This window comes from Arvicanthis niloticus, chromosome 3, assembly GCF_011762505.2.
Source record: "Arvicanthis niloticus isolate mArvNil1 chromosome 3, mArvNil1.pat.X, whole genome shotgun sequence".
Taxonomy (NCBI): domain Eukaryota; kingdom Metazoa; phylum Chordata; class Mammalia; order Rodentia; family Muridae; genus Arvicanthis; species Arvicanthis niloticus.
Genome location: NC_047660.1, coordinates 95,699,397 through 95,724,076, shown reverse-complemented (window position 1 = coordinate 95,724,076; position 24,680 = coordinate 95,699,397). Strand labels below are relative to the sequence as shown.

General features: G+C 38.8%; 1 protein-coding gene across 5 annotated transcripts in view; it reads left to right on the top strand.

Moving 5' to 3' along the window:
* The window catches only part of Fhit (fragile histidine triad diadenosine triphosphatase), a 1,459,653-nt gene that overhangs the window by 291,820 nt on the left and 1,143,153 nt on the right, over positions 1–24,680 (top strand). The window contains exon 1 of one of the 5 annotated variants that reach the window (XM_076931539.1): positions 1,325–1,397. The exons of the other annotated variants lie outside the window; for them this stretch is intronic. The gene's annotated coding sequence lies outside the window, so the exon portion shown is untranslated. Of the gene's footprint in view, positions 1–1,324; positions 1,398–24,680 lie in introns of those variants that run through there. 5 annotated transcript variants of the gene reach the window in all.

Genomic DNA, 24,680 nt, shown 5'->3' with positions numbered 1-24,680 from the left:
TGGAGATTGTCTTCTGGATTTCTTGTCTCCAGTTACTACATTCAGTGTTCTTTTCCCTCACCATTGCCACATCTTTGAGGGTAATCTGCAGGTTACCCCATCTGGGTATTTTGTGTGTCATTTGCTGCTGGCCTACCTGCTAATCAACTCTCTACCTTTTATCAAACAGGTATAACAGCAAGCCCCTCAAAGCTGGCTGCACTTTTGCCCTTCCTGTTTTGTACCAAACATTTACATCTGTCACCTTTTTCTTTAAGCTTTCTAATGGAATTGAATGAGGAAATTGAAGACTGCTGTATTTCATGTGGTCCTGAAAATAGGAGGTATAACACCGCTTACAGGCAAAGGGCATGATTCCAAGAAATGTGACTTAAAGCCATCTCCAAGGACTTTCACAGTGGGTTCTCTTTGTCTGGGCAAGGTGTCCCAGCCTCTAGACCTGTGACTGACTGAGTGCCTGGCTTGGAAACAACCTTCTGGACTTTTCTTACATGAGTAAGTTTCTATGCAGAAAAAGTCATACATAATTTCATAAAATGAAAAATTATTTATCTATAAACAGAAGAAAAACTACACAGAAACACAAAAATAAATGATACTATACAGATTATCAGGTATTACAAAGTTGTTTTTGAAATACTACTGAATTTGTGCTTTCTCAATAAAGTTTAGAAAGACAATACAAGAATTAAAAAAAGAAAAGAAAAATTTTATTTTGGTTCATTCTGTCAGAAGACCAAATGGCACCAGGGCTCTGTGCCTGGAATTTGGGGAACACTGGTAATCACTGGTAATAAGCTGGTTTGATATCAGCTGGGCTCTCACCTGCAGCACCTTCCTCCTCTTGGTTGTCTTTCCAGCTCTTCATCCTTCTCTTTCTCTCTCCTTACAATTACATTTGTTCTTTGACCATTGTATGCATGTTTGTAATGCATTCTGAATTTTCTTCCCTTCCACCTTCTCTTATTTTCTGTTTGTAGCTCTACTTGGCAATATGAACCTGGGAGAGCAGGGCCTAAAAATGAGGTGGGCTAAAGTCTCATGCAATAGCGAACTTTATTCTGAGCTTCAGGTAGTTTATTCTTGGAGGGTTAAGAAAAATCATTTGAGCAAGGGGTTCAACCACAAGGACAAGCCACATGGGGCAAAACCGTTGTTTTCATACAGGCATATGAACGGCAAGAGCTGAAATGAACTTACTTCCAAGTCACTATCCTGGGAGGCACACGAAAACATTTCAAGAGCAATTCTGTGGTTTTGGAAAAACTGAGGTGACAAGACTCCTGTCTTTTTTTTTTTTTTTTTTTTTTTTTTTTTTAGTTTTCCTGCAAGTGCTCAGAGTTCCCCTCACAGGACTCCATTCCTGGACTGTGTGCTCTGACAGTTTCCCAGTGCAGGTAATTAAATAGGCTTCCTGTCCCAGGCTGTGCCACCTAGAAGCTGGTTCTTTCATAGTCCTTCTCCCAGTCTTCTGGAGCTTACATTTTTTTCCCCCTCTGGGTCCCTCTCCCTTGATGTTATCAAAGCCTAGAGTGGGTGATTTAATAGTCTTGTTTGGGGCTGAGCCTTGAACCTGTTCTTTATTCTCTCTGCCTATGCTAGTCTCTTCTCAAGACTTCCTGACATGTCCTACCCTACTCATTGCCTCTCTCTGTTAATATTTTAAACTCTTTTCATTAATGTATCTTAATCATGCATCTCCCAAATTGTGTTAAGTTTCTATCTCCACACGGAGATTGCTTTGCAATCCATTCTTCTAGAACACCATGTCTAATAAGAACTTATTACATGCTGAATCAAATGAATTTGAACCAAATAAGGTCAATGTAATTTTTTCACTAGGGATATAATTAACAATAGTGTGTGTGTGTGTGTGTGTGTGTGTGTGTGTGTGTGTGTGTTTGGGATCTCATTTTATATCTTTACTTTTTGTTTTCATAGAAATTTTATTCTAAAACTACATTATATATTATATAGATAATTTCCATTAATAACAAACACCATATAATATATATACATATGTATATATATATATATATATGACAATAATATAAAACAACTAATATGTATTTTATATAGCAATAACAATATGCTAGGTAAAGTTAAGTGGTACAGGGAAAGTAGACCAGCATGCATTTATTAGGGGTGGCTCATGAATATTTCTCTAGTGAGGTAACATCTCAGAACAGATGAAGTAAAGAAGGGATGCCTAGGAAGATGGCAGTGAGTCCTCTAGCAAGTAGTACCAGCAAGGCTGGAAGATCTGAGTTGACAGCCTGCTTGACAGAAGCCAAAGTAGGGAGGAGAAGGAAACATCGGAGCTGCAGAGCTGACGGGGTTGTATTATGTAGGCCTTGCCTGCCCGTTTTAACTGTGATAGAAACCTCTGAAAGCCTGGAGGAAAAGTAGTGATGTGATCTGATCCATCATTTAAAATTTGTACTTAGCTGTTGTGTGTAGAAAGGACTGAAAGAGATGAGAAGAGAGGTAAAGTGTCAGGAGGCTCTGACTATCTGCCAGGGAAGTAAGCCTGGGCTGAAGCTTTGTGACCCAGGCGACCACACGAGAAGGTCAAGGCTTCACACGGATTTTGAGGGAGAATCACTGGCGTCATGCCTTCTAATGTATTTGTTGTCGTACAATGCATCCAAGACAGCACTCATCATGGGCATTTATTTGCATTTCAGTATTCTATTTAAGACTTACACTTTGTTTCAGTTTATTCGTTTTTGGAGGTCTTTTAAGATGGCACTTAATGACTAATTAGTCAGTACAAACCAGACTTCTATCTGGGGCAAAAATGTGTTCCTATGACAAATTTATTTATTCATCTTCTTCAAAAGCAATTGAATTTCTGTATTTATTGTCCAATATCTGAAATGTTGTCAGCCCTCCAAATGACTACTGAGGAGGTAGGATATTTTTGTGTGCTATTCTAATTTTGTATTGCCTTATTTTTAATACCCTCATCTCCACTTCGTATTACAAACTTCATCAGACTGCTGTGTGCTATTATAGCTGTCGTCACCATGGGGAGAAAATGACTAATTGAAGCTGCTTATTGATATAATAGAGCAGGTTGTGACACTTGGCAAGAATGTTGGAACGATGGGCTCCAGCTGATGTTATGTAAAAATATTCAGCCATGAAATATGCACTTGCGAATGGCTTTTTGAAGACGTCTGCAGAATGCAAATAATCCATGTTCTAAGGAAATCTGCAAATTAAAGATGTCTGACCAGTTAGCTCTATAGAAGACTGGGGATGCAGTGTGAAATGAGTCAGGGAATGGCCTCAAACTTGTAACAATCATACTAATTATCAATTATTATTAATGCTTATACTCAGTAGCAAAAAAAAAAAAAAAAGAGATTCTTCCCTCATCCTACAAGAGAATGAAGGTATCATTTAGCAGAAAATGGATGATAAACCTGTGATAAATTGGGGATTTGTTCTTTAGTGGGTATGTTGGCAGCATGAAAAAGGTTTTTCATTTTTATGTTGTCTTTGGAAATTCAGTTCCTTGTAAATGTTGAAATACATATATGCTTTGGCCTCCCTATTGCATTTTGTTATCATTTGTCTTAGAAATATTAGCGTGTATGTTTGCAAGAATCTATGTACAACAAATATTTATTATAACATTGCATTTACAAACATGTGATTTAAGGCAGTATAAGTGTCCAAGCTATAGGGGATTCAGTGAATAAATTATTTGATACCTGTACTTTATAGTCTCTGTGATACAATTAAGCTATCAGAAAGAATGTGCCTATGTGGAACCATCTCTCTGCTGCTGAGTTAAAAAAAAATAAATGTCTAACAGATGCTCTTATTTGTGGTCACAGATTTTAAGGATAAGACATGCTTATGTATGTGTGGACTGAACACCATACATTGGATCACAGCAGCAACAGAAAACACATTTTCCAGTGTATTCTGTAATATATATCTTTCATATGCATATAACTTATTTGAAAACTATAAGGTAGAAAACTATAAGTACTAACATGTTTTCCTTTTGTCCTTGAATGTACAAGAGGTCTTTGGTTCCTTCTAGGCTGTTCTGTACCTGATTTTGTTCTAAGAATAGCCCTTGGTATGGGATTTCATATCATCTATTTAGAATACCTTTTGTTAGGATAACCTTACAGTTTTATTGAGTTGGAAACTCCCCTTCCTTCATAATGTTATGACTACAGAATATAGCTGAGCACTTTGTTCCAAGGTTCCTATGCTTCATATTCAGAATAACTCTTTAAAAACTTGTTTGAAAAAATGGCAAAGTTATCAATCCCACTGGCTCTGACCTTCTAATAGCTGCACTTACGAAAATGCTACAAATCAAGCATTCTTTTTAACAACAAACAGAAATTAAACGCTAGTAATGTTATGTATTATCAACTTTTATAAAAGCCCATCATACCCCCAACTATGTAAACAGCCCTGGTTTGAAATATACAGCCCAAAGCTGTGTCACTCTCTGCTATTGTGGGTGGCGCCACAAGGCCCCAAGAACAATGCTTAAATTGTGTTAATCACCATTACAGGAAGCACCATGTGGTGATGTTCATAAACCCTATTGCTCATATTGTGTTTTGAGATAGGGGGGCGTCAAAAGAGTCAGAAGAAAAATACACTTCTAAAAAAAAGTTAAATAACAACTTGTGAATTCCATTCTCTGCTGCTGCAAAAGCAACTCATTAAGTGCAAATGTGCACTGAAGCACCTGAGGGGTATGAACTATGTAGTGTAATCAGAGCTTATTTTCCTGTGGTGGAGACTGAAATTTATACGTTCCTTCTAAGCAGCACCTTCCGTTCCGTTGTTATGTTCTAACAGAGACGGAGATTTACAAGTTGCTGCTTTAACAACACCAGAGCACTAGTTCCCAAACAGAGAAGGCAAAGTTTACAAGCTGCCATTCAACAACCCCAGCCAACAGTTTTGTTTGTTTGTTTTCCTGTTCCCCCACCAGGTGTAGTAAAATTTATAAGGTTAGTGAGAAATTCTCCATTATTAATACTAGGTTATGTTGCTGGTGGGGATTCCCGCAAATGTCTTATGAACATTATCTGAAGAGAGGAGTTACAGTAGATGTCATGAGGCAGGAACTTCTTTCAGACACATTGAACTTAGAATTACCACGGAAGAAACACAGAGATCATCATTCCTGGCCATGTGTCCTGAGGAGCCCACTGCTGTGGCTCCCTGACTCTGGATTACTTTGTATGTGCCTGGCTGGGGCTCCTATGGAAATCCATTTACCTTCCCTTATGTACAGAGCTTATGTGACTGCATGACCCTCTTATGCCATGGACCTTCACCTTCTCTTCCATCCTCTTCTCAGAACTTGGGGAGTAATTACTGTGTGCACAATGAATTAAATGGATGGTTCATAGCCTTACGGCATAATTTCTGTTATTATCTTGCCCCGATACTGAAATATTTTGTTTAGTTTTATCTTGTTATTAGAGTTTCAGGATATGTACCCTGTTTCAGTGATTATATTATTTCATATTATTTCAAGCTCCTTGAGGGGAGATAGCATGCTTTACATTTTCTTGTGTTCTCATTGGGGGGCATGCATGTAGCTGTGTAATTGGAAACGAAAGGCTATTTAGCCACTCAACAGGGCAGAAGAAAGGGGGAAAGTAACAAGTGTCTTAGTCAGGGTTTCTATTCCTGCACAAACATCATGACCAAGATGCAGGTTGGGGAGGAAATGGTTTACTCAGCTTACACTTCCACATTGATGTTCATCACCAAAGGAAGTCAGGACTGGAACTCAAACAGGTCAGGAAGCAGGAGTTGATGTAGAAGTTATGGAGGGACGTTTCTTACTGGCTTGCCTCCCCTGGCTTGCTCAGCTTGCTTTCTTATAGAACCCAGGACTACCAGCCCAGGGATGATACCACCCACAATGGACCCTCCCACCCTTGATCTGTAATTGAGAAAATGCCTTACAGCTGGATCTCATGGAGGCATTTTCTCATAGCAGGTCTGCAAAGACACTGTCTATCAGAGCCCTTTCTTCCTCTATGTAGTTTGAAGGTGTGTCTTCTCTTTTCTCTTCTTTTCTCTTTCCCCCCACCCCCTCCCCCCCATGTGTGTGTATGTGTGTGTGTGTCTCTGTCTCTGTTCCCTCTCCCTTTCTCTTTCTTTCTTTTACTGAGACAGACTTTCATCATATAGTTTTTATTGACTGGCCTGCCCTGGAACTCACTATATAAATGGGTTGTCCTCAAACTCACAGAGGTCTGCCTGCCTCTGACTCCTAAGTGCTGGGAACAAAGGAGTGTACCATTTTGCCTCTCCCTTTGGCTGGCTTGACACACTTGGTCAATGGCTAATGGCTGAAAGGCACTACTCCTATAGTCTGTGACTATGTCTTCAGGTAGAAATGTCTTAATTCATAGAACTTTCCTGTAAAGAAGTGTGACCATGTTGTAGGATATAAACCGTTGGGATAAAAGTCTCCACGAACACAGAGATATAAAGAGGAGCCCAGCAAGACCAGTCCAGGGTTGGTGAACTCAAGGAAGCCAACTTCTGTCAGCTCCCAGTAAATTATGAGGTCAATGATGAGGGCAGCAGCAAGTCACCCTGTAAAACCCTGCCCATTGGAAGTGTGGCATCATGGTGTGAATGCTGCATCTTCCCCTTCATGTTTTGCACACTTGTTTCCTTGGCTGGTGACTAATGATGTTGTTCATGGAAAGTAGGGCATAGAGCCTTTAGAAACTGGGTCAGCTTGGGAGAACTGGGGTACTAGACTATTATCATGGCCCATCGTTTCTCTCTAGAGAACATTCTAGACCTTTACCAGCTGATAGAGGGACTAGAAGGAATCTATATCTCAAACTCTACCAAGTATCCTCTGTCTCTCATTCATTCTCCTGTGGATCCATCCCCTCAGCACTTCCTACCTAGGAACAAAGACCTGCTCCTCTGTTTAGTCATTTCTCTAAAAACTCTATTCTCTTTGATGAGCTATGCAAAACCAGATACAAATCTAAACTGTGGGCACCACTGGTTGCTGGGTACTCCCAGCATGTATCCACAATGCACACATTTAATAAAGGTTTGTTTTCCTGTAGTTAATCTGTCATGTGTCAGTCTAACTTAAGGGGCCCCAGTTGAAGCATCTAGGATGGTAAAGGGAAAAGGGCCTAACTCAGAACATACACTTATATACACAAGTAGTCACTGTTGTTAATTGTCATTATTAATGACTGACACCAGACATCCATCTTGGTTAAATGTGCCTTGGGCCTGGGAGCCTACAGTTACTCATACTTGGTGGATAGGGAAGGTCCTTTTATGAGTTTATCTAATGCCTTTATGCGAACAGAGGGAAGGCAGAAGATTTTCTTGCATTTGTTCCTTTCAAATCTCCACAAGTTCAAAGTAACCCTTAATGTATATTGACAAACTTTGGGGTGAAATCTTCTGGCACTCTTTGTTCTTATATTCTGTTAACATAAAGTGACCTCTAAAAACCACATGTGTCAAAGACTGTTTTCAGAGTTGGTCCAGTCTTTGAGAGATAATAGGATCATGAGAGTTCCAGTCTAATTACTGGATGAACCCACTGATGAATTCATAATTTTATGATATTATTTGGAGGTGATGGACATTTTCAGAGTTGGGGATCAGAGGATGACAGAAGTAGGCCATGGGGTATCCTTAGAGAACATAGCTTGTCCTGACATTCTGCTTGTTTCTCTCTGCTTCTTGACTACAGTGGGGTGAGGTGCTATGCTTGCACATGCCCTTCAGTATAATGCAGAGCCCTCTTACCTTGCACCTAAAACAATAGATCCAAGCAAAGATTAACCAAGACCTCTGCTACCTTGAGTCAAAGTAAATCATTCCTTTAAGCTGTTCCTTTGGGTACTTGTCACAGTGATCAAGTGCTAGCAGATACATATGCATATCTTTATCTAGTCTTTATAATAGTAGCTTTTTTTGTTCACAAAAGAGGAAATGTGCTCAATGATATTGAGTTAGCAGCCTAATAGGTAAATCAAGATTTAATTTCAAGTCTGATTCAGTTCCATAGTCCTCGTAGATATCTGTTTGGACGTTTCCTTTGCCATTACCATCGAAACAGAAACCTATCCTTCTTGAACACCAGGCCTCTGGGTGGCATGCACTGGGGCTTGGGTTCTCTTCTGTCTATTTGTTTGTTCTTATTCTAAAACTAAGAGTGGTGGTGCAGTGCGGTCATGTAGTTGCTTTTGGGAGTCTACTGGGTTTACTGAAGCTATCCAGGCATCCAATGGCATGTTTGCTTAGTTCTCAAAGTCCATTACTATGCACTGGGTAATATTTTAAATAATGTGAAAGTGTGGTGTGTGTGTGTGTGTGTGTGTGTGTGTGTGTGTATAGAATCCATTGACACCTTCAGTAAGGAATGAATACTTTTTGGTGTGGAGAAATTAAAAACACATATTTGGTAAATGAATGACATATAAACGGTGCCTTGGAAGATCTTTAAGGTTCTTCTTTAAGGGAGGATCATTTGCTTCTGTTTTTTTTTTTGATGAGGTTGGAAGAAATTTTATTGTCCTCTTAATCTAAGGAGGGAGGTGACTTGGGTTATTGACAGGCCTTTACTGAGAACTGAATAATTAAGAACTAGCAATGTTTTTCTTAAAAAAAAAAAAAAAAACACAAAATCCATTCATTTTCCCACTGCCTGCTGTTCTTAAACACAAGAACTGATAGCTTCCTGGTAAAAATGAGATTTCCTTTGCCATTTTGAATGAATCATATTCAAGACAAATGTTTCACTTTGGTTTCCTGATATTTTGGAAATGAAATATTTTCTTTCTTTTAAGATAAATATCTAACTTTCTCTGACAAATTTAAGTAGTGTCAAAATACAAAATGGTAACAAATTTTATTTAATGATCTCCTTTGGCTTTATTTTGATCTAAAATCTGGGTAACATTTCATTCAATGTAACAGAAGAAACACTTCAATAAGCTGGTTTATAGACATTGAAGTACTAATCTGACCAAAGCAGAAGGATAAGCGAATGAGTCATTTCAAGTTCATTTCCTTACAGAGAGGGGGCAGACAGATTGCTGGCTAGCATCAGGTCACATCAGCTAAACTGTTCCTTTGTTTACTTTAGCGTTATCACCTTGTAGACTTGGCTATTACTGCTGTTGATTTTGTGGAGAGCCAGGTGACAATAGCTTTGATTTTTCAACTGTGCAACTCTTCTCTTTGGCTTTTAACCTGGTATTTTGGAACCTAACGTAGGAACTTAGATCATAGCAGTAGTTGCTATCATTTTATTTAATAGTGATCTCACAGGAACTATTAATAAGAGCAAAATTTAATTATTCCTGTATTCTCTGGACATTTATGTATAAAAATTTATTAAAGTATATGGAAGAAAACTGAATCTTTGTTGGGTTTTGTAATTCCAGTCAGAAAAATCAGATTGTTTTTATGTTTTATTGTTTTTCCCAAGTTACCTTCTAAATTAGCTTTGAGGAAATATTTTCCAAAATCAGGGTGCAGTTTTCTTTTATGGTATAACATATAGCCATTGATAACATGCTCATCCTTGTATGAACAACAACCCTGATGGAAGTCACTGAACTGGATCATTTTTTTAAAAAAGAGAGCATGAAAGTAAGAGACACATCGTGCTAGTTGGAAAGAACAACCCAACCGTGGGAGTTAATCAGTAGATGTGGACTTAGTGGACATAGATAGATATCATTGGAATACATTATGTATATGTGTGAAAAAAAAAGAGAGAGAGAGAGAGATTAAAAAATGCAGTGAAATTGCCCAGGGTGTTTTAATCTTCAAGACGCTAAGACACTGATACCTGAAAAACAAGCCTGGCTCTTGTCTTTGAGGAAGTCTACCCAAATAGAAATGAAATAGCAAAATGAGAAAAGAGAAAAAGAGAAGAAGAAGGAGGAAAGACCAAGCTAGTGAGCAAAACTGACATGTGTTATTAAGTAAAGAGGGAGGAAAGGTTAAAGGGTAAGAGCTGAATGTGGCTCTAGTGTCTTAAGACAATCTCTTTGGATTTTTGGTCTCAGCCCCAAGTTTCTCAGCCTTCTTTGTCCTTCCTCCAAGATGCTCCCACAGTCCTGCATGGTCCTTTGAGAGATTAGGCAGGTCATACCTCTGGGATGCCTTTCAGTAGTCTATTTACATACCGACCCCACCCCAAGCAGTCCTTGCTTTATGTCTGTTTCCTGGAAGACTCTAGCTCCAGTGAGGTTTTTATTGTTGTTAAATACTACATGTAGTTCACATATATAAGAAACATTTCGTAATACAGTTGAAAGCAGTGATTCTCAACCTTCCTAATTCTGTGGCCCCTTAGTATAGTTCCTCATGTTGTGGTAACCCCCTTCCCCCAACTGTAAAATCATTCTGTTGCTACTTCATAACTGCAATTTTCCTACCATTATGAATCATAGTGCAAATATCTGATATACAGAATATCTGATATGCAACCCACATATTGAAAACCATTGGCCTTGAGGAGTTCTTGAGACCTGGTTGCAGTATAAAGGTCCATAACGCTTTTGTTGGGTTTCTTGACTATGTGATTCTTGAGCCACTGGCACTGCATTTAAAATGCGGTGGTGGTCTATGGCTACTTTGGTAGAATGCTAAGGAGAAGGAGTTCCCTATTTTGCATGCAAATTTTAGTAAATGTCTGTTACTGAGAGTCTGGGTCGAGTTTCTGAGTCTTCTGTCTAAGCATTCCCCTGTTTACTACCGCTCACTTAGCAGTGCGAGTGTTCCAAACATTGCCGATTCCTCTGGGGGTGATGGTAACTTTCCCTTTCTGCTTTTTAAAGTTTCCTAATTTACTTGGTTATTATACTAGAAAATTTCAGGAGCCATTCACCTCTTCCAATAGTGGTTATCTGATGGCCCAAGTTTATTCCCTGGAGATTCTAACAGACCGTGCCTAAGTATCAGCTGCCATCTTGGATACCTTAATTACCTTTTAAAATCTTTTATGTATCCCTGTCATTCACTTCCTCTGTGGAATGGGAGATGTATATTTCCATATATAGAAGAATCTGTATATACCAAGCACTACTTAACAACGCTGCATTATATGCTGTCAGCATATCAGAAACGTAAACATGTTTTCATTTCATAATGAGTATACTCATTCAGTATGGCAGCTGCCGTTAAAAATCACCTGCTGTTATAGAGAATGCAAAGCCTGTAATTTCTTAGCTGAGAATATGAGCAAAGGTGTGTGGCAATAATTAAAATCACATTTAGAAACTAAGAAGATGCAAAATCAGAAATATTTGGAAGCCTGAGTCTCTTATGTGTGGAGGAACCCTCTTACTCACGGTTTCTGTCTCTGACAGCTCTGTAAAGTGCCTTCCACAATTTTCTTCGGGGTTAAGTGAAGAAGCTGGTGAGTGACTGAGTGAAAGGCTTCTTATTACAGCTTTTCTTTGTTGCCTTGAATTTTCAAGCTTCAGCTCTAGTTAGAATTTCAGAATCTCCACTGGTCCTTTTTACTTCATAGGAGAAATCTTTCTGTATCTTCCTTAAAAAAACCAACTGATCTTTTCTCTTTTAACCTTTGATTCCTGACATTTCCCTTTCCATTTCTCACTTTCTTTTTAGTGACTGCCTTTGTCTGTATCTGCTGCTCTGCTGAACATCCCATGCCTTTCCTCCATTCTCTGACTTCCCTCTGTTTGAGCTACTGTTCCTGAGCTGGCTATTCCTTTGAGTTAAAGAGGGTACCCCATTGTGCTATTGTGAAAGAAAACTGATTAATTGACTAATGGTATAATTTCTCATGTGTCAGGGGGCTTGGGAGGACTACCAGCTGAAGAAATGAACCAGTTTACAATACCGTCTGCAACACAGCCTAAACCTCAAAGCACTTGCGGTTTTGCCCTGCTTTCTTTGATTTATTTCGTGTATAATATATGTACATTGATGTCTCTACTTTGCTTATTTTTCCTACTTAAAAATAATACTTCAAATAATCCTATTTTTAGATTCTATGTTTACAAAATTTTAACAGAACCCACTCCAATCCTAGAGCCTCACATTTTTTTTGTTTGGTTGGTTTTTTTTGTTTTTTGTTTTGTTTTGTTTTGTTTTTTTTTTTGTTGTTGTTGTTGTTCTTTTTGTTTTTTTGTTTTGTTTTGGGTTTTTTTTTTGTTGTTTGTTTTGTTTTGTTTTGTTTTGTTTCTAATTAATCCTATTTCCAGTGCAGGAGAAAGAGCTAACCAGGACCACAGGAATGCTCCACAGATGAGCGGGGCACAGAGCTCTATCAGAGATGAATAGTCATTGGGATGTGGTTAATAGGCTTACGCTGTCTGGTAGAAGTATCATTTACTTCAAGAGTAGAGCAGTAGGCTTAGATAATGGATCCTAATATAAATATTTTAGGTTCAAACTCCAGCAGCCAGGAAGTGAGGTGGCACAGCAGAACTTGGGAGGTAGAGACAGGAAGAACGGGTGGGGGGGGGGGGTTTCAGTGTCATCCTTACTACATGGTAAGTTTAAGGCCAGACTGAATTTCACAAAACCCAACTCAAAGAACAATGTAAAACCCCCACTCCAAGGTTGGTGAGATGACTCAGAACACAAAAGACTTGCCATATAGGCATACTGACCTGAGTTTGATGCCTGGTGGATAGAAAGAACTAATTCTATAAAGTTATCCTCTGAGCTCCGTGAGCATTCCGTGGCACTTATGCCCTCCCTAGCATCACATGTATGAGTGCACACATGCACTCTTGTGCATACACACACACACACAGATACAGACACACACATATACATGTGTACTGATAATAAATGAAATTTAAAACAAAATGGAAGAACATCAACAAAAACAGGAACCTCAGAGCCACCCAAATGCAGGCTTATGTAAATTATGTTGTCCCAAGAAAGTGTATTTTTCTTGACTGCAGAAAAGAGGCATTGTTAGTCTTGATCAAGTAGAGTTATCATAAGTGTTAAAGGAGTTAACTGCATGCCTCACTAAGAGGGCCTTGCACTCTATTTAAGTTATTCTCTACTCATAAGGAACATGAATTAAAGAACACTGAGGGAAGAGAACGGCTCCTCGAACACTGACATGAGGATTTAGCTATTATCATTTTCTCACAATTATCTATTGGCTCCTCGTTCTCATTTATAGACCTTTAAAAGCATTTGTATTGGAGTTGCAGATGTCCCATGGCATTTAGCTTTATATTTCTCAAATTTAATAATACAACCATGCTATAGGCCCGAGAACCTTAACAGGAATATATGTGTTACCATTCCTTTTAGGCTCCACCCAACAGTTACCTAGCAACAGCCAGGTAGGCCTGACTTGCTATAAAAAGAACTGATTGGCCTCTCTTTGCTCTCTGTGACTTTCTTCTCTCTCTGATGCCTTTCTCCTTCTCTCCCCTTCCCCTTACCCTGTTTCTCTCCATATGTTCTGGCTAGCCTCTTCCTCCCAACCCTCTCTCTTTTGTAAGGGTCCCTGATTCCCTGAAGAATGATGCCTTAGACTCAAATAGTTTGTAAACGCAAAGAGTGTTTTATTCTGCAAAAGTCCAGCATGCTGGGTTCCAAGATGGAGACCCCTGAAATGAACTGTCAGGCCTGATTTAAACCACATTAGGGGAATTCTGGTGTAGGTTACCTCTATCTTAATCTGTTGAGTCTATCTTTAGGGACATTTTAGAACCATTACCAGGGCATGGGGTTTGGAAATTGTTGCTGGAAAGGAATAGACACTATTGCCGAAGAAGTCTGAAAACTGCTGCTGACCCATTGCCCTTGCCTCAGGCCGGGTGTCCCGGCAGCTTCTGATGGCAGGTCAGTTTCTGACTAGCTGCCTAAAGCCTGAGGTTTTTTCTAGTAACTGACTTGCCCAGTTCTTAGGCATAGTCTCCTGAACTGCCAACTCGAAGCCTATCATGGAATCAGCCTAGCCCCCCCCCCCACTCTTCTGCCCGCCCACTCTGCCCACTGAGGCAACCTCTCCAACCCCAAGGGTTCTACAAAACATATCCTTGGCTTTACAATATGACCTAACACATTGCCAACTTCTGCTTATGATTTTTACACTTTGCAAAGTCTCTCGTTTTGGTGTGTGTGTGTGTGTGTGTGTGTGCTTCCTAAAACAACCTAGACAAGCAGTACACCACTCACTTAGTCCTGTTGTCTCTTTGGACTCTATACATGTGATCTTCACTAAAAGCAGAGCAGCTCTGCTTTGGACTCCTTAAAGCTACAGTAATCTCCCTCCAGTTACTTGTCGTTAGTTAATCTGTATTTTAGGACAGGGTCTTTTACAGTGCTATGTAGCGTGAGATCTAGTCAGTTACTTCCTAATGAGTAGTTTAAACACTTGTGGTCAAACTACTAGCTAGGTGATGTGGCCTATCTGACGGGTCACACCTTATTCAGTTTGTCAGTGCTGGTGAAGCTGCTCATTCACTTGAAACTGATACTGTCCAGATTGTTTAATTTTTATAGCTTGTTGTTGTTAATGTTTTCTATTGGTGTACATTATCATTTGGTATTTGGTCTTCAAATCAGTGAGGTCATCTGTGTGGTATTAATTTAAGATACCTTCTCTTCCCTAAGGAGTGTTGGTCATTTTTGTCCAGGGATACCTTTTTATCTCTAGTATGTTTATACAGTTCTCCATTGATAGTCCTTGGGAAAACAAAGAGGTTTATCCTTAACTTCCATAGAGTCAGATATTTCTCAAGAAACTTTGTACAACTCACACATAGACAATTGTTCTCTTATCAGTTAAAACAGAATATAATTACTTACTTCTAGAAGATAGATGCATATACATAAATAAACAATTGATGGCCAGTATCAAAGTAGTTTTTCTGCATTCCATATTTGTATCTTTGGTCCTGAGTGAGAACACACTGAATTGATTCATTTGTTCTGTTCTACAGCACACAGAAAGAAATCTCTGATTACCATACCAGCACCATTGCCAACAACCAACTTCTTAAGTAAAGTTCAAGATTTGTTTGCACATGGTTTTGTTTTAATATTCCACTAAGGCTATATGTTCATGATAGTAGATTTTGAAGTTACTTGAATTCATTTACTTCTCTGTGGCTATTTACAACATATTGTTGGGTTTCTCTATTTTTTGCTTTTATGAAAGCTAAGGGTTCCTTTATTTTAAAAATTGGAGTACATGAAACTTTGCATATGATTAAAAAAAAAAGCAAGTAAAAATTGTCCTTAGTCTTTTACTCTCTATAGCAAACATTTACATTAATTTCTGATGTATTCTTTTTTAAGAGACTCATTTGTTTTTATTTTATTTTATTTGTTTATGTGAGTGGCTGCATGTAATGAATATACATCATGTGCATGCCTGATGCCCATGAAGGTCAGAAGAAATTGTCAGATGTTATCCAACTGGAGTTATGGATGGTTATATGGGTGCCAGAAACTGAACTTGGGTCATATGCAAAAGCAACTAGTGCTTTTAACTGCTAAGCCATCTCTTCAACCAAATTTTATTCTTTATATACTCAATTTTATCCACAGCAAATAAACATATACATATATTTACTTCCTCTTATGCAGAATATATAATGTCATTTATATTATTTTCTCAGCTTGATTTTTTTTCAGGCAATCATCCATCTTATGTTATAAAGGCCTTCTTCTTCCCTTATTAGAGCTCAATAGTACTTGTCATGTGAATATACAAAAATTATAATGCAGATGACACTGAAATTCTTGCCAGTGTTTTGCTGTTAGAAAAACTGCCAACGTGAATAGGTTGTGTCTGTATCTTTCCATATGGTTGACAGTTTATGTTCAGGATGAATTCCTATCACTGATGTTGCTGTAAATATTTAGATGGGAAGTGGATAAGCATAAATGGATGTAGCTGATGCTAATTTTTCTCTCATATAGGTTGCTGCCTTTGTATTTTGTCTAGTAACACAGGAGAGGGGCTCTTGTTCTAGAGGAGTCACAGGGAAGCTTTTGAGCTCTTATAAATGTTGTAGGCAGGAAATAGTATCTCTTTAACACTAATGAAAACATTTAAAATGCTAAACATTGAGGGGAAAGTAAAGGAAGGAGAAAGAATGAAGGAAGAGAGGGAAAAGAAATAGAAAATGAATTATTTTGTAAAATTTAATAATTTATTATTTTTTTTATATTTTTTTATTAGATCTTTCATTTACACTTCAGATGCCATACCCTTTCCCCATTCCCCCCCTTAGAAAACCCCTATCCCATGCCCCCTTTTCCTTTTTGCATTTATACATTTTTTTTAAAAATGTTAATCATAGGCTTTATAAGTTTGGTATTGTTCAATCAGAGGTGTAACCCACTACCCAACCTAGATATATCTACTATCTTTGACTGGTGGAGATTCATGAACATCTGCTTCACTGTCTCCCCCCTCTATCTCTCTTTCATCACCTAGCTTCTCCTCTCCTTCTTCTTCTCCTCTTCTTACTCCTTTTCTTCCTCCTTTTCTTCTTCTTAGTGATATAAGAGTGAGATGAATATTGTTACTCTCATAGGCATTGTACCAGTATAACACACTTAGGAATACAAAGCTTAGACCCAGTCCTTCTTCAACTTTTTTAACTGATTTGAGATGGTCAGCCTGTGAGTTAAGGGACTATAGCAAATTCATGACTTGGAGTTTATTATAAGGGTGTTCTCTATGTTTTATTTAGAAATAGCTGAGTGGAGTTAACAGGCAACAGTCCAGATTACCTTACATGGATAGCTGGTTTTCAAAACATCAGGAATCCTTAGAATTGACATGACAAACATTTCAGTATTAACGTTCATTTTCATTAGAGACCTGTCTGCTCCGGACAGCTTCCTATGTTAAATTTTAAGAAGAAATTGAGCATCCTTGGAGTTACTCCAGTTGTGGTGAGACAGCCACTAGGCAAGAATTGCCACTTTCCTTCTACAGACAAATTACTGTCCAGAAAAGGACACACTTGCAGAGTAGTCGACTGATTATATCTGCCTAGACAGAGTAATCAGCCCTTAATAATTCTGCAGCACTAAGGTCTGTCAGATGATCCTGGGCCAGAAGGCAGAAGAACAGATGCTCCAACGTTTTGAAGTAGAGCGAGTGTCCAGGTGTTCAGAGGTCTCTATAAATTGGCTAAGTTTTAGAAGCTATGCTTTGTGCTTCCCACAATTATAGTCAACTCAGTCATTCTGGATTTCTGACGGGGTTGAAAACTTATAGCTATTTACCTTGAGAGAAAAGATCTGAGTGTATGGTCGTCAGCTGACATTCATCCTAAAGCCAGGTTCAGAACTAAATGTTTTAGTTAGGAGAGATGACAGAGGTGCTGGTAGGTCAACAGAAGGATAGACTGGGTATTAGGACTATCTTGTACCTCACTGGTACAAATTTAATAATTTAAGTCGACGATATTTACAAAGGGATTCTAGCCAGCCTGAGTATCGGAAACACAGTTCTGGCAGGCCTTGCCCTTCTCCTCCATCTGCTCAAAACAATTAGATTACATTCCTAAAGCTAGTCACCAAGGTCTATTCTCTTATTTGGCCACTTCTTTCTCCTGGTCTTCCTCCAAGGTCCAGCTATCAAGGCATTGATGTCCAGAAATCAAAAGTCCCTTTGGTTCAACTAATTAACATGCCCAATTAACATTAAACACCTTATCCTAATATGAGGTTTCCCCTTTTACCTTTATACCCTGCCATTTGCCTATGGGCTGTCTCCTCTCTCTCCTCAGTCAGTTCTTTGTTTGCCTACCTACCCCCAGACAAGTCTCCCTTCCCCTTCTCTCTTTTCTCTTTTCCTTCTTCCTTATCCTCTATCTCCTGTCTTCATCTCTTTTTCCCTGCCTTCTGTCCCTCTGTGGCAAGTAAATCTTCTTTGTGCTGAGAACTTGGTCTTAGGGTGTCCCTACAATTTAAGATCTGCACTTTATGATCAGAGAATGTTCCACACAGCATTTCTCCCAATTAAAATCATCATAAACAAAAGCACAAGCTTTGAAAATACTACATTGATGACTTTATGAGTAAACACAGGAAGGTAAGATTATAATGAATTCTAGTTTCAATATAGATACAACACTCATAAATGAAGTGAATTATAATACAGCAACATTTCAATTTTAAGTATCTTCAGCTACTTTAATGTTGTACATGCAAGAAAAAAACCCTTAAAATACATAAAACCACGTGACTCTCTATGATTGTAATGTAATCTTGAGTATGACTCTACAGAATTAATCTTTATTTGACTGTGATGTGGTACTTTGTCTACTAGGATGTTTTACATTAGCATCTCTTCTCTCTTTTTAAATTTTTTTTCAAGATTGTGTTTCTCTAGCCATAGCTGTCCTGGAACTTGTTCTGTAGACCAACTAGGCTGGCCTTCAATTTACAGAGTTTCACCTGCTTCTGCCTCCCAAGTGCTGGGATTAAAGGCATTTGCCTCCACCTCTTGGCTAATATGAAGTCTTAAAAGCATTTTCCTTGTGGACTATTGATTAATGAGACAGGATATTCTTCCATGTTGTACTTCATTCTTCTTGCCCTAACTCTGTTCCTGAGTCCCCATCACTCTGCGTGTTGATCAAGTTGGATGAGCTTGGAGTGAGATATACAGACATAGACAGGACTTATGATAAGGGCTTTCCCTCCTTACAGGCATGTTTGTTGCAGTGCTCTGGGATCCCAATACTACATCCCCACTTCCTCTGGCTTGACACAGGGCTTTCCCAGGTCATTGAACAGGTTCTCACTTGGGTAGAGCAGCTGTTGAGAGCCAAAGGTGTGGTGAAAACTACCATGAAGCTTGCTGTTTATAGTGGGGGTTTAGCTGGTGCTCAGAGAGACTTCCCCTTCGTATATTTGATTTGCTTCATGGAGCTGCTCATGATGTACCTTTCCTCTAGCCCTGCCATGCCATGCCATTTCTAAATCATCCTATGCCACTCAACTAAGGAATCAGTGCCAGGTTTTAACATCTTACAAGGATATAGCCTTGAAAGGAAGCAGCCCAATCATTTCTGAATGCATTTGGAATCATGGTAATTAAGCCCTCTGGAGGGACAGTGAGCATTGGACATGGAGCCTCTGGCACCACCATGAGCCCAGGTCTTTGGCTCCAGTTTTAGCACTAGTCTTCCTTTCTTTTATGGGCAGATTTCACCCTTGTGCATCTTGCCATTCAACAGGACCAGTGGATTTTACAAATGTGTGTTCATCTTAGCTTAATATATTCATATGAAAAAATGTAATAGTGCAAAAACAAAGCGTATGTTGACATTGCAGGGGTCCTTTGTCAGTTTTCTCTATATCGCTCATAGCAGTGACTCGTGAAAATGGCAAGTTTTATTAGCTAAGTTCAGGACACAATAGGCAATATTAATTTCAAAGGAAGTATAAAAAGATATGCAAATTCGATCAGCTCCCAGGAAAACACCCCAGGCTTTGGAATTATGCAGTTTAATAAACACTTGTTAAGAAACTTCACACACCAAACATCAAGTTTTAAAGCAAGTATTTCTGATCATGTAGTGCTTTTGAAGAATGCCAAGATTTCTTCAGGTTTCTCAATTTTAAACTGGGACAGTAGAGTGTGCAAAGTGGTGGGTTTGTCTGTAGCAGCCTCATGCTACTGGAAAATCACAGATGCTTCTGGTTGGAAAAGTCTACATTGTTGCTTTCCAACTGAAAGTTTAATTTAGAAATGTGTGCTGTTAAGAGTGAGACCTGAAGTCAAAATGTCTTAGGCAGATGTATGTATCCAGTAATCGACAAGGGAGAATTGTCCATGGATTTTTACCTAGCTTCTCGGATGAGCGCAGCTTCACAGGAAATTTCAAGTGATGGCTTCCTTGGATCTTGGCTTTTTATATACATACAGACTTTGCAAGGCAGAGCCAAGCTCACATGCCTGTGAAGCGAGGAGGCAGTTAGGGCCTAGTGTAGGATTTTATCACCCTAACCCTAAGTTAGATTTTTTTTTCAGTGTTCATTTTTTAATAAAGTGTTTAGGGTATTTCAGTGGATGGTATAGAGCCTAGAAGAAGCATTAGAATGGCTTTAAAAACGTATCAGTGACACGTTTTTCTAAATTTGCCTGTCTGCAGCTTTTGTCATACTATGCCTTATTGTTTAGTCTTATGGTAAGAAATCAAGAGATTTAAAGAATGATAATGTGGGTAGGCAAAGGAGAAGTTATTTTTATACACTGCTACTTCACTCTTCTGAGTACTGTTTGAACCAGCAATATGGTGGCTACATATTTATTTTAAAGTACCATTTGGGAAAAAGTGTGTTGCTGGGTTGTTTGTGATATTAAAAAGAAGCTGAAATGTCTTAAGAGCACAGTTTGTGGTTAAATATTTGATGTGTCTATACAGTAGCATGCCATGTAGGCTCTTAAACAGCTACTGCTGACAACTGGATAACATGGAAAGATGTTCATAGCGTGTAAAAACTGAGACAGGTTACAAAGAAGAAAAGGCAGAGCCAACTTCAAGCATATGAAACATTTAAATAGATGTAGGACTGGGTTGAAAGCTCAGCTGGTAAAGTGCTTGCCATGCAAGCATGAAGACTCAGGTCTGAAAAGCTCAGACCCCACATTAAAAAAGCCAGGCATAGTAGCCATGTTTATGATTCAGGGCTGGGGAGACAGGTTCCATGAGATACCCTGTTTTCAAAAACTAAAATATGATGTGATTGTAAAGGACTCCAATGTCCACCTCATGCTTTTGCTTTCTTGTATACACATTTGGATATGTATGCCTGTACACACATTCATGTACATACTTATATACATAGACATATCAGTACTTACATAATAATATGTCTTAAAATAATAATAGCTTCATCATTTTTTATTTTTTATTTTTTTGGTGAGTATAGTTTTAGTCTTTTTCTGAAATAGAGACTACTTTGTCATAACATTAATAAGGTTTCAGACCCCCATGGCTGAGAGACAGTGAGTTGTGATGGAGCTGATGATTGCTTTTGAGAAGTACGGGCTTACAGAAGAGACTTCTCACTATGATTATTGTTTTCTCCTGAGAAGGATTTCCAGGGTTAGGGTGTGTGAGCAGTGCTGTCTTGGAGTCTGGGTTCTGTTCATAGGTTTCTGGAGAGATTAGCCTCTGGAGAGATCCTATTGGGAAGGCTGCTCCCGAAGAAATGAAGTTCATGCATCTTTAAAATTGCCCAAACGTCCAAAGGCAAAGAACACATCTTTAGTCCTTTTTATCCCTTTCTGTAACAAAATCATGGGACTTAAAACTAATCATTAAGGGTATCCCATGTAAGATGGATTTTTAAAAGGCATCCACCAGATATAATAACATTTCATTGTATGAAAAATTTTAAAGTAAAAGAAAATTAAGTAAATCCGTTTTCAAGGCAGACTTCAGAAAGTCAAATCTCAAGTGATAAACTAGGAGAAAATATTTATACAACATGTTACTGACAAAGGAGTAATAAACATAAAATATATAGTTATTGCAAATTCGGGAGAAAACGAGAGGCCAGAAATTCAGTAGAAAAGTGATCAAAGACATAAAGTCTTAAAATTGCTGTAAGAATAATCTTTAAGCATATGGAAGTATACCCTGCTTCACTGGTAAGATATGTGAATCATTTTGTGATCATATAAAGTAATGGAAACTTCCTAATGTGTGGAAGGCTTCCTTGATGAAGTCATGGTAGTTAAATATTATACTTTGAAGTAGAGTGAGGAGGGGACCTATGGTAGTGCTTACTACAAAAAAATGGATTATACAGGGGAGTTCTGAAGTGTGCTGTACCTTATTAGGAGACAATGAGAAATAAGAATGTATGTCTCATCACCTCAGCTCTCAAGAGCCTAAGGATAGATAATCATGAGTCCAGTGCCAGCCTGGGCTACATAGTGAAAATCATTCACAAACAAGCCAACCCAGGTAAAATGAAACAAACAAACAAATAAACAAAGAGAACTCTAAAGCCCTAAATACAAAAATCCCCAACCGCCTCCCTCTTTCAGAATGTTTGTTTCCCTTTTGTTTTTGCCAAAGAAATACAGAAAACATACACTTGGAAGAAGTAAAATTGTTGGTCCCAGGAAGTAGGCAAGACAAGAAAGAAAAAAGGTGATACTTCTCTGGATGTACTTTTGTATAGTATTAGCTTCAAAACTAGGTTAATTTTTATAAATATAATTCACAAGGATTGGAGAGAAAATGTAATGAATCCAGAAGTAAGTATACCTAACTACACAGTACAAGGGCAGACAAAGTCACCATAAAAAAAACTTGACTGTGTGTCTTCAGTTTTAACAAGGAGAAAACTGAAGAGAAGCCCTAAGCTTTTTATGATACATCTTTGAAGTAGTGCCAGAGGAACAATTTGGAAGTTGTTTTCTGTCTACTTTAGGGTTAGAGGGATCCTTTCAAAGGAGCTAAGGTTATCACTGTAGAAAAAGGGTAAAACACACACATGGAATAGCAGAAAGCCAGTAAAAGCATGGAGTTATTACATTGATATTACAAGTGTCAATAAGAATGCATGGCAAAATAGACGTTTAGAATTCTTAGCTCTCTCTCCTTTTCTAAGGCTTAAGAGAATGGTATCTAGCATCAAGGAAGATGCTTCACTCCCCACACTTGTTTTTATCTAGTGTTCATTCCCCACTAAAGAGAATGATGGCTCCTTGGAGAAGTGTCTGATACACACACACACACACACACACACACACACACATCTTGAGGCTCTTTCCAAGTGCATGGACAAGACCTACCACTGACAGAGCCCTGAGAATCCATGAGTCAAAATAAATTTTTGCTTCTTCAAGTTGTATGTACCAGATATTAGAGTAATAGTGTTGAACAGCACAGTGTGGACCGGTAACTAAGGAAAAAGACAGACAGAGACAGACACAGACAGAGAAGACAGTGAGATGGAAAAACAAAGAGAAGCAGAAAGGGGAGAGAGAGAAATCTATACATTAGAACAGCTGCTAATAAATATGGGAGAGATGGTAGAATTAAGACATCACTATTTTATAAGTATTATATGAGTAATAGATCCATCCTGGAATCATCAGTAGGCAGTAAACTATGGAAGTATGTATGGTAGCAGGGTACTTGAAATATTTATTAGTTATGAAAGAGAAAATGAGCATGCACATCTATACAGAACAGAGTAGTTTGGCAGGTAACATTCTATTTAAGGATTGAGGTTAGCATACAGCAGATGGACTTCCCATCGTTGCTTCTTAGTGTAGTATCACCAGAGAGATACCACATTCTTAGATAGTACCCCTTTCAAACTTGTGTACGAGGAACCCAGTGCTGGGGTAACGTTAGGCATCTGTAAACATTCCACAAAGCCAAGGCCAAGACTGTTCAAAACCTGTTAACTGGCAAAAGGGCCTGCCAAAGCATGGCACTGGAAAGCAAAGGGATATCAGATGGAAAAGGGAGCCATGTGCATATGTGTGATAGTCATGCCCCTGAGTTTCACGCAGCACATGTAAGAGACGAGTCTGTTCTTAGAAGCTTTGTTGTCCACACTAAATACCCCAATGACTTAGTATAAGCCCGTCGTTATTGTCTGAGGTAATACAAGGAGGGACAGCATAAGATACAGAGAATGGTGCAAGGATAAAGATGACCTGTGGGAGCCTGTGGTAGGACTGACTCTAACATCCTTCTGTTGCTTTGCTCCTTCAAGCAACCAATCAAACCACATTCTAAATGACTCTTTTACTTTGGTCTTGTTTTGTTGTTTCTCTCCTCCTCCCAGAGGCCTTCACTCTGACTACACAGCCTCTGCCTCTAGTTTCTGTTTCCAGACTGCTCCCTTCATTTTTTCTTTTAGAAACGACACCTCTGGCATGGTTACTTTTTGACGAAAATGGTGTTTCATTCACTGTTGTAAGATTGGGTCTGGGGTCGAAAGGCTCAGAGTTTCTATGCTCTTCCTCCCATGCATATGCAGTGACCATGTGTATTCATAGAACGGCCATACATACTTTTACTTCAGCATGCTAGGCTCCCTGCTGGAGCGAGCTATGCATATAGTTTTGGCACACAGTAGACCATCTGATAACATCCATCTAAGATAAAGCTTTTTCGAGCTAATGTCTATTAATATTTCATAGTATGAAACTATCCCCTTTTCTGACTTGGTTAATTTAGACAGTGGCTGAGAAAAGATGTCATCTTTTGTCATCTTGAGTTTCAGATGCCTGGAAAGGCAGATCAAATAAAAATGCCTTAGAAACGGTGCTGGATATTTGACATAGTTGGTGGAAATGAATTGGGAAGTTGTCAGAACCGAAGTGTTGGTTTTGAGGATGGCCAGCATTCAGGGATTTCATTCTGACATTATGACAGCAGTGAAGCCTCTCTGTTTCTCTAGAACAGGCTCTACTAGGGACATAGTGTATGGGATATTATGCTGCTGGAATATCTACCTGACTTTTATCGCTTGTGCTGACCCCCTGTAGGGCCTTTATTTCCCTCTTGGTTTGTGATAGCCTCTTTATTGTGGTTGGGATACTTAACTTCTATTTGCTTGGAAAGTACTGGCCAGATGGCTCCCCGGATGGGCATGATATGGGCCAAACAGGAATGATGTGTTTTGGAGGTAGTTCAGGGGTGGGGTAGACA